Below are 13058 nucleotides of genomic sequence, written 5' to 3'. Positions count from 1 at the left end.
GGCCCTTTGGGAAGATTGTTGTTGGACATATAACTGAAAATAGCTATTGTACAAGCATGGACGTGATGAAGAAGAGAAAGTAAATGCATGCAATGAAGATTTGATAGGAGAAGTTGAAGCTAGAAACGAGGGAATTAATGTTGTCTCAGTTGGAGATATCATTTTCATGGCTCAAAGACATCTCTTTGGTTCCAACCTGAATGAAGGCATGACCAAAGTCTTGTGACTTAATCAAAGGAACCCCAACTATTTTCTTCTTGTGAATGCAGGCTCTAATTCATAAAAAATAGGAGATTCGCTATAAATCAGGACGAGTTCCTAAATTTTAGGAATGTCCCTAAAAATTAGGATGAGTTAGGTTACAGTTAAATGACGTGCTGAAATTGAAAGTCGAGTTTTTGATTTCTATTGTGATTTTATTGAGGAGAAACACAAGTAATTGTTTTTCAAGTGGTTGACTTGAAATAGGATGACTTGCATGAACAATTAACTCATGTTAACTTAACCAATCATAGAAGAAAACTCCTTAATTAGAAACTCACTAATATAACCATTAAAATCACCTTTAAAAGGAGGAACAAAGGCACAATTTTAATCATTTTTTTGGTGGGCGCGAGTTTGAGAGACTAAGAAATAGGAAGCATAAGCTTGTGCATAGAGCTTGTGAGAGGAAGAGTGTGCAATAAAGGATTGTGCATAGATTAGTAGAGTTTAGGAGAGATCAATAGTCTTGCAAGGGTTTCAAGCTTAGATCAAGCAGGAAAGACAAGTGTGTCTTTCAGATTGAAACAATTTTATTTTGTAAGACATCAATTGCTAATTTTTTCTATCAATAATACTCTCAACAAGTAGAGGGTTTTTCCAGTGGGGTTCCTTAGAAAAAATGTGTTTATATTGTGTGATTTTGTTTATTTCTACTCCTATTCCACTGCAAATTAAGTAGAGAAATTTTGTGTCTATATGAAAAGAAATTAATTTCAGATTGTTCATAATACATATTAGTAGTTGAGGAATTTTGTGGATTTCCTATAGGCCTTACATGGAAAGTGCATCAAATACCTCTTCATGTGAACTACTTTTATCTTATTACTCGGTTTCAAGTTTCATTCTTTATGGAAAAACAATTTTCGCCCAGGATACCTCAATTCTTTTGCAATGGCAGTCAATATGAGGGTGCAAGAGATTAGTATGAAGTCACAACACTAGTGTTCCTGGGAGTAGCACTAGAGTTGATATAGGAGAGAGACAGTAAGGGTACATGCATGCCTCCATCATGCATACTCCAATCTCTTACAGATCACGTTTTAGTTTTTTAATTCACCTTAGCATTGTTATATCAAAGTTTACATGCATTATCTATTGTTAGAGTAGGTTGCAAATGCCTAGGACTACAAGGGCACTTGCATGAGTTGATGAGGGAAAATATCCCAAGGACAAGTGTGTACGAAAACACTTGACATTTATCCTACATTGGTACACACTATCTCTAGCACTTCTATCCATGCAAGAGGGTACAATGGCTAAAGTATATTATGGTTGGTTTGACTAAGTAACCTTGGGTGTTTCATGCATGGGACCAGATACATTCTTATATTATCCAAGTCTCTTTTTCTATAAAAGAAACCTAGGGTGCACCACTGTGTTGGTTGGCGTGTTTAAGTCTTGAGCTACATCAGTGTAATTTTTCCTCTCATGTAAATAAAAGATAGATGCAATATTGAGAGTTCAGATCTATGTATTTGATATTTGTAATTTCCAATAGTGTGTGTTTGTAGATTAACATAATCAGACATTTCCATTTTTATGGAAGCTTTTGAGGTTTAAGCTACCTAGGTTTAGGGTTATTTTTTTCCAAGTGCAGAATCTGCTTAACATGGTCCAAAATCTGGCACTTCAAACAAGAATTGAAAAGTATATCTTTCAGATGGGGAAGCAACAATAAAGAACCAAGAAGATAAAGAAATACTATCTCAAACAACTTCCCATTAAATGCTAGGAGAGATTTGAGAACTAAGAACTATGCAGTAACACGCTGAGATGATTAAAAAGGAAAACACAATCTAGAGTTTCAAACAGATCAATCATCAATGGAACTAAATAACTAAGATGAAAAGAAAATACTACCTCAAACAACTTTCCATTCGATGCAAGGAGAGAGTTGAGGATGAAGAACTGTGTACTAACATTGTGACATGACTAAAAATGAAAACACAATCTAGAGTAACAAACGAATCAATGGTCAATGACAATCCCTATCAAACATAATAAATGCAAGAGGTCGATTTTGTAGTGTACCGATAGGGAGATCATTTTCTTGTAAACAAGGAGCCTAATCCACAAGGGGAGATTGACACAAATTTCTATGATGATAATGAAATCTGGCAAACCACAGAGAAGATTAAGAAAAAAGGAGCAATTTTGAACTTCCCTAGATGGTTGTTGGTGGAGAAGGACATCGACAAATGATATCTCAACAATTAGGAAACAAAATCTGGGAAGTTGAGTCCGTATGGGGCCTTGGTAAAGACTGTATCTACCATTCTTCAAAAATAAGGAACAACAAAGGGCATTTACTTAAATGTAATATGGATGATTGCAAGAGCCCTAGTATATGTATAGCTTTGGTATGAAAACTTTGATCCAACATTCACATCTAGATTCTACACATAAATATCCTCTCGATCATATTTTTGAGATAGAACTCATTGGTCAAAGGATAAGAAAAGTTCCATCCTATGAATATCTTTGTGGATTTTCTCCAAAAGGCTTATAAGAAGAACAATATTTATTTGTAAGCAGGTGTCCTTTTTATCTAGCCTTATATTATTTCAGTGTGGTTGAAGGTATTATATATGCTTTGAGAATGTAAGTTTTAACCTGGTACAATTAAGTTTTAACCTTGTAGCATTTAGCATTCTAGGTCTTGTTCTAGGGTTTCAGAAACACCTGGGAGAAATATTTCAATATAGGTCATATCCTTTTAGACTTCTAGGGTTTGAAAATTTCATTGACGCCCTTTCCTAGTCCAAAAAAATTTTCATGCACAAATTATCTTGTTATATTCATGGAAACAATCACTATTCCAAAAAAACAAGTGATATTGATCCATTACAAGATGCCATCATATCATCTCAAACCTATGAGGATCATTGATTACATTGAGGAATCACTAGCTTATGTAACTAAGAGAAAAAGGCTTCGGGAAATTTTTTTCCTTTAGAGGCCTCAGGCTTCACCAATTGGAGTATAAGTATGACATTATCATTAATTCTATGTGGGGCATTGAACTGGAAAATGATAGAAAGGCATTGGAGCCAACAATGACAAATGATGCTGATGTTCTAGAAACAAAGGAAGAAGATCAGGCCAGTGAACCAAGAAACACTTCCACAACTCCAACTATTGTGGATTCAGGTTATTGTAGCAAAATCTTGAAGAGATAAAATGTCAAAGTTTTTTGAAGTAAACTCCAACTAGGAACTAGGTGAAGATAATTTATGTTATCATTGTATATGAAAATGGTCTCAAGTGCTTTCTAACTAACAACCTATGTCCTTTCCACATCTACCTTGCCCTCTTTGCAAGATGCAGAGTACCTCAATAATACATAATTTTATTGCTCCAACATTTCAATGCCACTATGTCTTAAAGTTGCCTACAAAGAGCTTTTCCTTGTCAGAAGCACACGTTCTAGATTAACAGTCTATTATGAGCCTCTAGATGTTGCAGTTAGAAATAATCAGGGTTTGGGGCACTGGAAAGAACATGAGAATCTCAAAAGTAGTTGTTGGTTAACATTTTGGCTACGATGACAGCTTCAATATTTGATGCAAGAAGAGGATGTGGAAATTTCACTGCATCATGTCCTTGGAATTTTTTAATCTTTCCAAAGAAGGACAACACAAAAGAGTTCCATTTGTGAATTGGAATTAAGACATGCATGATTCCATATGTGCAAGAACCAGTATCTTGGAGTTTGGACCCTGGATTCAACCTTCCATTCTCCCAATACTGATAACACAAGTAGTTTTTATTTCCAATTCATACTGATACTTCAAATTTTTATACATGGATTCAAATCGAACACATAGAGGAGAAGATGTTTGAAGATAAGGTCAATACTTCCCTTTCTGAACATGGACATCTAGAGCATTCTGGGAAACAAACGATAGGATAATCGACACAAGGTATGATGGGGTTTGAACAAGTGTACAACTTTTGGAAAGACAAATTTAGCACAATCATTAGAATGGAGCATTCACCTACAATACCTTCTTGTTTTAGTTTTGAAGATATATCAACTCTCTTTTTTCAAAAATATTTAGAGTTAAAAGCACATGGACATCCTTCTAGCCAATTGCAAAGATCAGTTGAATTAACAAATCCTAGATTTGGACAAACAAAATTTTAGGATCCAATGGTCAGATTAAACTAGGACATGTCGAGATTTGGGGGCTCAAAATTTGAAAAGAGCTTATACAGAGGGATTGAAAATCCCAAAAGAGCTTATACCCATGCTTTATATATATTGATATTTTCCCTATTTGTTGCAAATGGTATTTTGATAAATTTGTAAAAGGATTTGTTTTTCTCGATAGAAAGAGTGGGAAGGCTTATAAGAGTTATCAAATATTGGAAAGGTCTTAGAAGTGAAGGGAAATGACCCAACGGATTTACAAGAGTTTGGGAATTAAGAAGATGGAAGTAGAATCATTGTACAACTTTTAAAGCCATAACATAGATTAAATAAGCACTCATATCCACCCTGTAAACTTCTCCCACATTATATCTCATCTCTAAACACATTTATTTAAAAACATAAAAAAATTGGAAAAAATTCAGTCAATGTGGTGGTTAGGCATGCCTCTATTTAACAACCATTAATTTTCAAATGATAAAAGTGTAACATTTTAGGCCATGTACCCCATTATCAGTCAGAAGTATTTTTTGCATTTAAGAAACGTCTTAGACATCTCCATGAATGACACATGCATGTTTTCATTCCAATGTCTGAAAACATAATTTCCCACAATGAAAGAGATTTACAGAGTTTCCACTAACACCATGTTTCCCTTAACATTGTCTTTCATAGTAAGGCGTATGCGTGTGGAAGGATTCAATTCTCTATTAATCTTGGAGTTTGTATTGTTAATTTGTCGAAATTTTAGTAGACTATAACATCCCATAAAAATGAATGTGAGTCACAAATCAGTGAATTACAAAACTCACTAGAATCAAAAAAGCATTATTTAATGCTATAAAGACCATTATTTTTTACGTTTTTCCTAAAACCTAGAGGATTGGAAATTCCAAACAAGACACAAAAAATAGAGACCTCATAGGAAATTCAATGCAAGGAAGTAAATTACTCAAGAGATTAGGAGAGTAGAATTTGCCCAGTTACTAGGAAGTAGGGCTTGATGATCATTGAAGAGGACAATTCTTCAAATGAATTGGGTTATTTATATAGCTCCATTCCTCCACACATTGACATTCATTCTCAACCTGGAAGGTATGAACAAGGTGCTTATAAATTTGACACTCAAGAAGTGGTAGGGGATGCTCCAATAGAACTTGGGGATCTCTACATTGATCTCGAGGACACAACTCTTCAGCTTGCATATATAGATGAAACTACATCAAATGATAAAAATATGTGTTATCTTAGATGAAGACTAGAAAATGTATCGGAAATAAGAGGTAAAAATGGTGATCTATGTAACTCTAAATTTGAATACTTCCTAGTGATGGTCGGTGAGGTTGCACAAAAAAAGGATGTAAAATGTATAGGTTAGACTCAAGAAAACATTAAAAATTCAAGAACTTTTCATTCCATCCCTGAACCTAGGTTGGGTCCACATCACCCCATGTGATCCCACTTCTCAATAAAGATTATTTTTCAAGGACCATTTGGGAATCCAACATTCCCAAGGATTATAGGGATTGACAACCTCGTTTATAGGCCTATCCTTTCTCGCTCAACCCTCCAATACTCACCCCTTGCCCCTAGTGGACCAAGTCCCATGCTTAAATATCAAGAAAATATCAAGAAAGTTCCATTCCTCACTCCATCCTTGGGAAAGGGTTTTCAAGGTCACTTCTCACCCATCCATTGATATGTACTTTACAAGTGATCCCTACACTACCGGGAATCCTCCCATCGGTGGATGTCCTTAAAAAGCAAGGAGACTTAGATGTGGTGATGGCAGGCTAAGCCTCCACCGTCTCGCTTAACCTAGCAACTTCCATCTTGGGAACCCCTTCAGGTCCTCTGCTGGTTTTAGTGGTAACAAGGCCACATCTCTGGGCATGCCTATTGCAAAAATCTCTACCATTTACACGTTTTTAGAAGCCATTTATTATAAAACAATTTCTTACTTTGTGTTTATTTCTTCTTCCTCCTCTCATCCTACTTCTAGCTCTAATGAGACATCCAATTAGTACCTAGTGTTTGTATATTATGTTTGACATGAGTTTTTCTTTGTATCTATATTATTTTGGAGTATTAAGGATTATCTTTTGGTTGTTTTTTATTTTTTCTAGATTAGGGTTAGGAGTTTATTTTGCACACCCATTATGTACTTGAACTAATTGCACTAATTCTACTTTTGAATCCCACTAAGTCTTGTGGTCATTGGTTAGACATTAAACATAATCTTCTGTTATCCTATCTACAGTTGCATTGCATTGACCTTAGTCTTTATCACTTTAAAAAATAATTTTGAACTTAGATCCCTTCATGTACTTGTAATTCATTCTACTTTTGTTCTAGGAAATGTCTCTCACACTCCCACATTTCCCTTTTCATTGTTGGATGTATTGTTTAGTCCCATTGAGCTACTCTTGTGACCATGGATTGAAAATAAATAAAATCACCTTATCTAATCTTATCTAGGATTGAATTGTGTGTTACTGAGCCTAATAGATTCAATTTAGTTTCTCGCAATCCAATCTTAAATAAAGAGTATATTTGCAATTTTATCTACTATTAAAGAGGAAACAAGATCTACTTTAGATAACCAGTTTGCAAAAACACATTCTTCCAGTAGAATGGTGCTTTATCAAGTAAATAGTATCAACAAATATGGTTTCGGCAGCAATCAAGAAACAATCAAAATACTTGAAAAAGAAAAATGACAATTGATAAAATTTAAAAGGGAAAATATTTTATAGGAAAGACAATAATGAATGGCCATGATAGTTTCCTAGGACATTTCCATTTTCTATTTTGTAAAGAAAATTGTATGTAAAGGTAGTCTTCAGACTTCATCTAAATAAATATTCATATTCTGTATGTTTTTGGACTGTGACTTTATTAAAAAAATGTAACACCAATCTAGAAACAAAGCGACACCACTCACGCTTTATAGAAAGTAACAAAGACACTCTAGAAAAAATCAACCATGAAAGAAAATATCATGAAATAGTGTGCGTGAAAAGCATTTATTATCCATGTATAAGCAAAAGGCACTAGAATGGTTGGTTGAATTAATCAGTGAAACCAAAGTTGAAACTGTCTATTTTGAGGTGAATGGCCTTATATTTATAAAAGCCTACTCACTGTAATAGTAGGTGCCTATTGGATAGTGTTTGGATAGCACCTAATAATGCCTATTTAACTTTGAAAGTATTCAATGTTGAAGAAGTTGCAACTGAAATGTAAAAAATAAATGTATGGATGGTCAAGTTAAAGCCTACTACATGCAGTTTGGGCTTCAATTTTTACTCCTTCACTATTTGTAGGTTCCTCACCATTGCTCATGGTTCGCTTTGGGTTAACTTCTGCAAACATCACTTCACAGTTGGTGGTCATCCTCAACGTAGACTAAGATTGCAATTGTATACAATCACTCCCCCTTGTGCATGTATTTTAGCATGGTCATGCTCTCTTGCCCTTCCCTTGCCGTTCCCATCATCTATTTCAATCATTTCTTGCACTGCCCTACTTCTATCCAAATTAAGAACGTCATAAGAATCCACTGGTTCTTCCTTTATGCATTTTTCTTGCCAAGTCTGCTGCAAATTTTTTTTCATCTTTCATGGTCTGTTGGGCTCAAGTGGGGTTTAGAACCCAACTAATTGAATCAAATGATTGAATTCCATGTTGTTTAATGGATTTTTGGTGGAGTGCCTATTATTTAGACCCTATTTTTGGAGACCCTCTCAATGGGCACTTCCAAGAGAGGGAAGTACGCTCTAGAAATCATTCACAAGCAACACTACCTTATTAGCATCACTGTGGCTGCTATAGTAGCTGCTATTATTATTGTTACTGTGGGTCTTTGCTATATGTTGTGATATGCCATGAGAATGTGACTTACTTGAATTTTGATACATTAGATGATTCTTGGAAGAAGAAGAATCCTTCAAGGCACTCATTCCAAAAGATTTCACCCTCTATTCTGGTAGTGAGGACGAGGATCAAATAGGAGGTTCCTCATTTTATGCAATACTAATATTTTTGGATTCAGATTGTGAGACTCAAAAAACATCGAGGATTGGCTTGTCTTTGGCCATGACGCATAACCACATCAAATTCATCCACCCCACCTCACACCCACATCTAAAGAATAGCAAGGCCAATTGTCCATATCTAAAACCCACATCAAATCGTAAAACAATGTTGACCCAAATCACATAAGGTCCACTTTTCCAATGAAACATGGCTTGAAATTGCAGCATCACATGACAGATTTATCATACTTGTAAACTTGCAGGGGACCAAGACAAACATAGCAAGTGATAGTTAAAGGCTCAAATGATGTTGACATGGAATTTAAACAATAGGTAGTTGAAGATATGCCAAAAAATTTATTGAAAGAAATGCACCAACCCGAAAAAGTAGGAACTCAAAAGGAAACCAATATGAGTCTTGAGATTGTCTCTGGTTAGTGGCAGAAGTGGGATTCCGAGAACGAGAAAAGGGTCCATACCAAATATGATGTTTGTATTGATAGATTAATGCCTTTAGTCAGTCTTCTCTATTCACATGAAGTCCACCAAAAATAATTTGATGGGCTTCATTTCTTTAGGCAAAGATTTACTTGATTTCTCCAGCCTTGTACCAGTGGTGTATCACATGAATGAGTTATACTGGAGATATTTCAGTCTCCCAAACAAAGTTATACAGTCTCCTAAACAATATTATAGATAGAAATAACTATCTCTGCACTTATCAATATTATGATAAGCCACTCCAAGAAGTCAGACTTTATGTTTTGCAGTATTTCCAGGAAATAGTGAACATTATTCTCTACAAACTTGAGTTTAAAGTCCAAACTGCCAAACCGCTGGGTTAGCTCATATTCATCTTGAAGATACTCCCAAATTTGTGCATATTTTGCATTTTTCCAGGAAATATCTAACATTTCAAAAAGACCAAGTTTAAGAATTACATGAGGGAGATTGGAATTTTCCTTTCCTACAAGTTCAAAGAGTTTTTCTTGCTTCATGGTAAATGTGCCAATTTTTCCCATTCTTCAATTTAAATTTGTAAACTCTGCCACCATATCATCAACCTATCAAACAAAATGGTCGAGAGAAATACTTTGTCCAAGCACACTTCCAATGATACGAATTCCAACAATATCAAATCTCTTCAAAACTATATAGTCTAGACCACCTTGCATCCATGTCTACAAATATGGTTTCTCCATTACATCATAATCATCCTTTCCTTCCTTACAATGTAAAACTGAAGCATATTTTTTGGAAATTTATAAATGACAATTTCTCCAAGACTCCCTTATGTCTTTAGTCACGTTCATAGGTACATGTGATGTATAGTGCTATAAAGTGTCATTGTAATTGAGTATGACATAGTTGACATTTGGTGTAGGAGGGGAGATAATGTCGAAAAAATGCTCCACCTACAAGCTCTTCAAATCCAAAATGGTGGACAAGAAGAAAGCCTTGACGGGAATATATTTAGTGTGTTATTCATGTTGGACTCTAGTTACAGACTCACGGCTCACTTCAATGACCAATTTCTTCTCTCATGTGGAATCTAGTTGACCTCGTCTGTGGCTAAGAAAGAATATGGGAATATGACACGATCTACCCACAACTTTGCACAAATGACAATGTAATTTCTTCGATGCAATAAATAGATGATATCATCTATGGAGTTATTTATCGCGGGTACGAATCAAACCTCTGTTTCTAACAATGGTGTAGAATTTAAAGCGCTTAAGCCCTTTCATTCCATGGCATGCGACCAGATGTGTGAGAGACAAGGTGCCAAGGGCTGGCCTCAATCCGATACTTGCAGAGTAAGAAAGAATGTCTTTGGGTTTGCAATGATGGCCCTCTTCACCACATATACCCTTTGATGCAAGAGGAACATGAACACAAGGACGCTATTAGGAATGTGTTTCACAGGATGCATGCTTGCGCCCACAAGATCTTCGCTGACCCTTCGACGCAAGAGGAATGTGAACACAAGGAATGTGTTAGGAATTTGTTTCACAAGATTCATGCTTGTGCCCACAACTCATTATGGGACGTTGGGAGTCCCACTGGAAGCCCCTCCTCAAGAATATATCTCAAATTTGGCATGCATGTGAAGCCAAAAGGGGTGTCGACCCTCGATCCTTCCGAATGTGCCCTTCCTTCTCCTTCTTCCCCATGGAAAAACCTTTCAAATGGAGGGAAATAAACAATTTTAATATTTGAAAGGAATAAATACATGAAACCTTTAATGAAATGCTCTTATGTTTATCAAGGGAATTAAATTCCATTAAATAAAAGGTTGAATCTTTTCTTTTATTTAATCGGAGGTATTTTTTATTATAAATAGTTATTAATTTCTAAAAAAATAGGTTTTTGTGTCACCAAATACCAATCGAGGGGGTTTTGGTTGAATTATCAAAAGTGAATTATGGTGATATCAAAACAAGTTTTGTGTGGTTAAAAAGTGCAGAAAAGTACTAATGTCATCGTAATGATCAATCATCGTTTCCAATTAAATGTTTGGTTTAATAAGGATAATTAATTTATAGAGATTTTTCATGATGTTTAATAGAAGGAGTCAACATGGGAAAGGTAATACTTTGGCTCTCACATGCTTTAGAAAATTGATATCTCTTTATCCATAAACATTAGGGGTGGAAAAATAGCATAGCCTCTAGAGCTAAGTTTGTTCCAACTTAGTTATATCTTGAACCAAAAATTGGTGTTGACCTCACTCATATGATAGAAATTTGGTGGCTTGTAGGGTAATATTGTCATGAAATAAGCAAGGTAGACATCAAAATAAGATTTGTGTGGTCAAAATGTATACCGAAGTAGTAATATCATAGGAATAATTATCATTTCCAATGAAATGTTGGTTTTAGTAAGGATAACTAATATATGGAGATTTTCCATGATTTTCAATAGAGGGAGTCAACATGGGAAAGGTGACAGTTTGGTTCCCACATGCTTTAGAAATTGATGTCCTTTTCCATAAACATTAGAGGTTAAAAAAAATCCCAGGCTTTAGAGGAAGTTTGTTCCAAATTAGCTATATCTTGAACCACAAATTGTTGTTGACCTCATGGATATGATCTAAATTTGGTGGCTTGTAGGGTAGTCTCATCATCAAATAATGTTGTCACTTATTATATAGTCATATATTTAAAACCTAGACTAAATTAGTCATTTAAGTTAGTCGTTTTTAGTTTAGTCATTTATTAGCTAGTCGTATACGTTATCCCTATAATACATTAGTGGTTTAAGTTAGACATTTTTAGTTTGGTCACTTAAAATTTCTCAAGTTTAGTGGTAATTCACTTGAAATGATTGCGGTGACTAACATTTTTAATCACCTAGTCATTAATTTTATCAATTTCTACTAATATTTCCATAATGTAATGAAATGACGAACCAAGAAGGAAAGTGATCTATAGCTGATGCCCTACTGATCGAAAATGGATCCTAAAAACCTTTAAGTCTTTCGATACTTAAACACTATCGAAAAAGATAAACCTTCAAGAGTGGTGGAAAACACTATCAGATGGGAAAAACATGAATAAATGGCGAAAATAGAGTCTATCGGAGGCTTAAGGAACATTAAACAGGAGCCATCGTATCTGGCCGATCAACAATCCAGATCTAATCAACATATCGCAATTAGAGATGGTAAGTAGAGTTAATTGGAAGTGGCCTTATGGAAATCGGGATAGCAATCAATGCAATTAAACGAGGGCCATTGATCAAGAACACAGATCAATGGTCTAGAGCTAATCACACAATATCACATCACTAATATAACATAGGGAAGGACTTAACCTGTGGCCGGAAGGTTTGGCGATATATGATTGCGATGTATCGCATCGTAATATTGCATTGCAACTGTATAAGGGGTGATGCCAAGAGGCCAACAATCATGCGATAGCGATGCACCGATAACCGATAAGGCCAATCAGCGCAATCGGCGATTGGAGACCCAGAAGGAGATGTGACATACGATATAACTGGACTTGATGGAATTTGTAGATGCAAATACATAATATTTGAAGTCCGATACGTAGCCATTCGATGAGTTTTCCTGTGTATTTGGGGGTTTTTCGTTATAAACCCAAATATTAAGGAACCCGCTACTAGCAACTTGCGATAGCATTATAAAGGCAGACTCGATGGAGTTTAGGGTAGATTCAATAATATCTGATGTCCTATAGAAAGTATTTTGGCAGATTTTTCAGTGTTTCTGTGTATTTCTCTATGTAAACAGAGAAACGATATTTTTGGGGATTTCAATGTGCCAGTGGTCCTTTCTGTTTCATAACAGGTGGCCACCATACCTGAAGACGTTACACCATGATTGGTTAACACTCAGAGGGGATTTGAGCAGACAGAGGCTGGAAGCAAGAGAGACCGAAAGGGAAAATGAACAAAAAAGCACCGATAGGCTTAAAATACACTCAGTGTCAGAGACAGAGACAGGCAGTGCCGAGACAGAGATAAAATAGAGATAGAGAGCGAGAGGGAGAGTCTGTGTACTCAGAAAGACTTGAGGGATTCAAGCAAAACCCTGTTGTTTGTTCCTGTTGTGTTGAGACTCAATTTGAGCTCACATT

At 35.5% G+C, this 13058-nt stretch overlaps 1 pseudogene; it reads right to left on the bottom strand.

Moving 5' to 3' along the window:
- Positions 1–9134: 9134 nt before the first annotated feature.
- Positions 9135–12516, bottom strand: LOC149176641 (protein RETARDED ROOT GROWTH, mitochondrial pseudogene; annotated as a pseudogene).
- Positions 12517–13058: the final 542 nt, after the last annotated feature.

Source organism: Pinus tabuliformis, chromosome 4_1 (assembly GCF_031772625.1).
Source record: "Pinus tabuliformis cultivar Carrire ecotype Pingquan chromosome 4_1, CPIR1, whole genome shotgun sequence".
Taxonomy (NCBI): Eukaryota; Viridiplantae; Streptophyta; class Pinopsida; order Pinales; family Pinaceae; genus Pinus; species Pinus tabuliformis.
The sequence above is the reverse complement of the archived record's forward strand: the minus strand, read 5'-3'. Positions and strand labels throughout refer to the sequence as shown.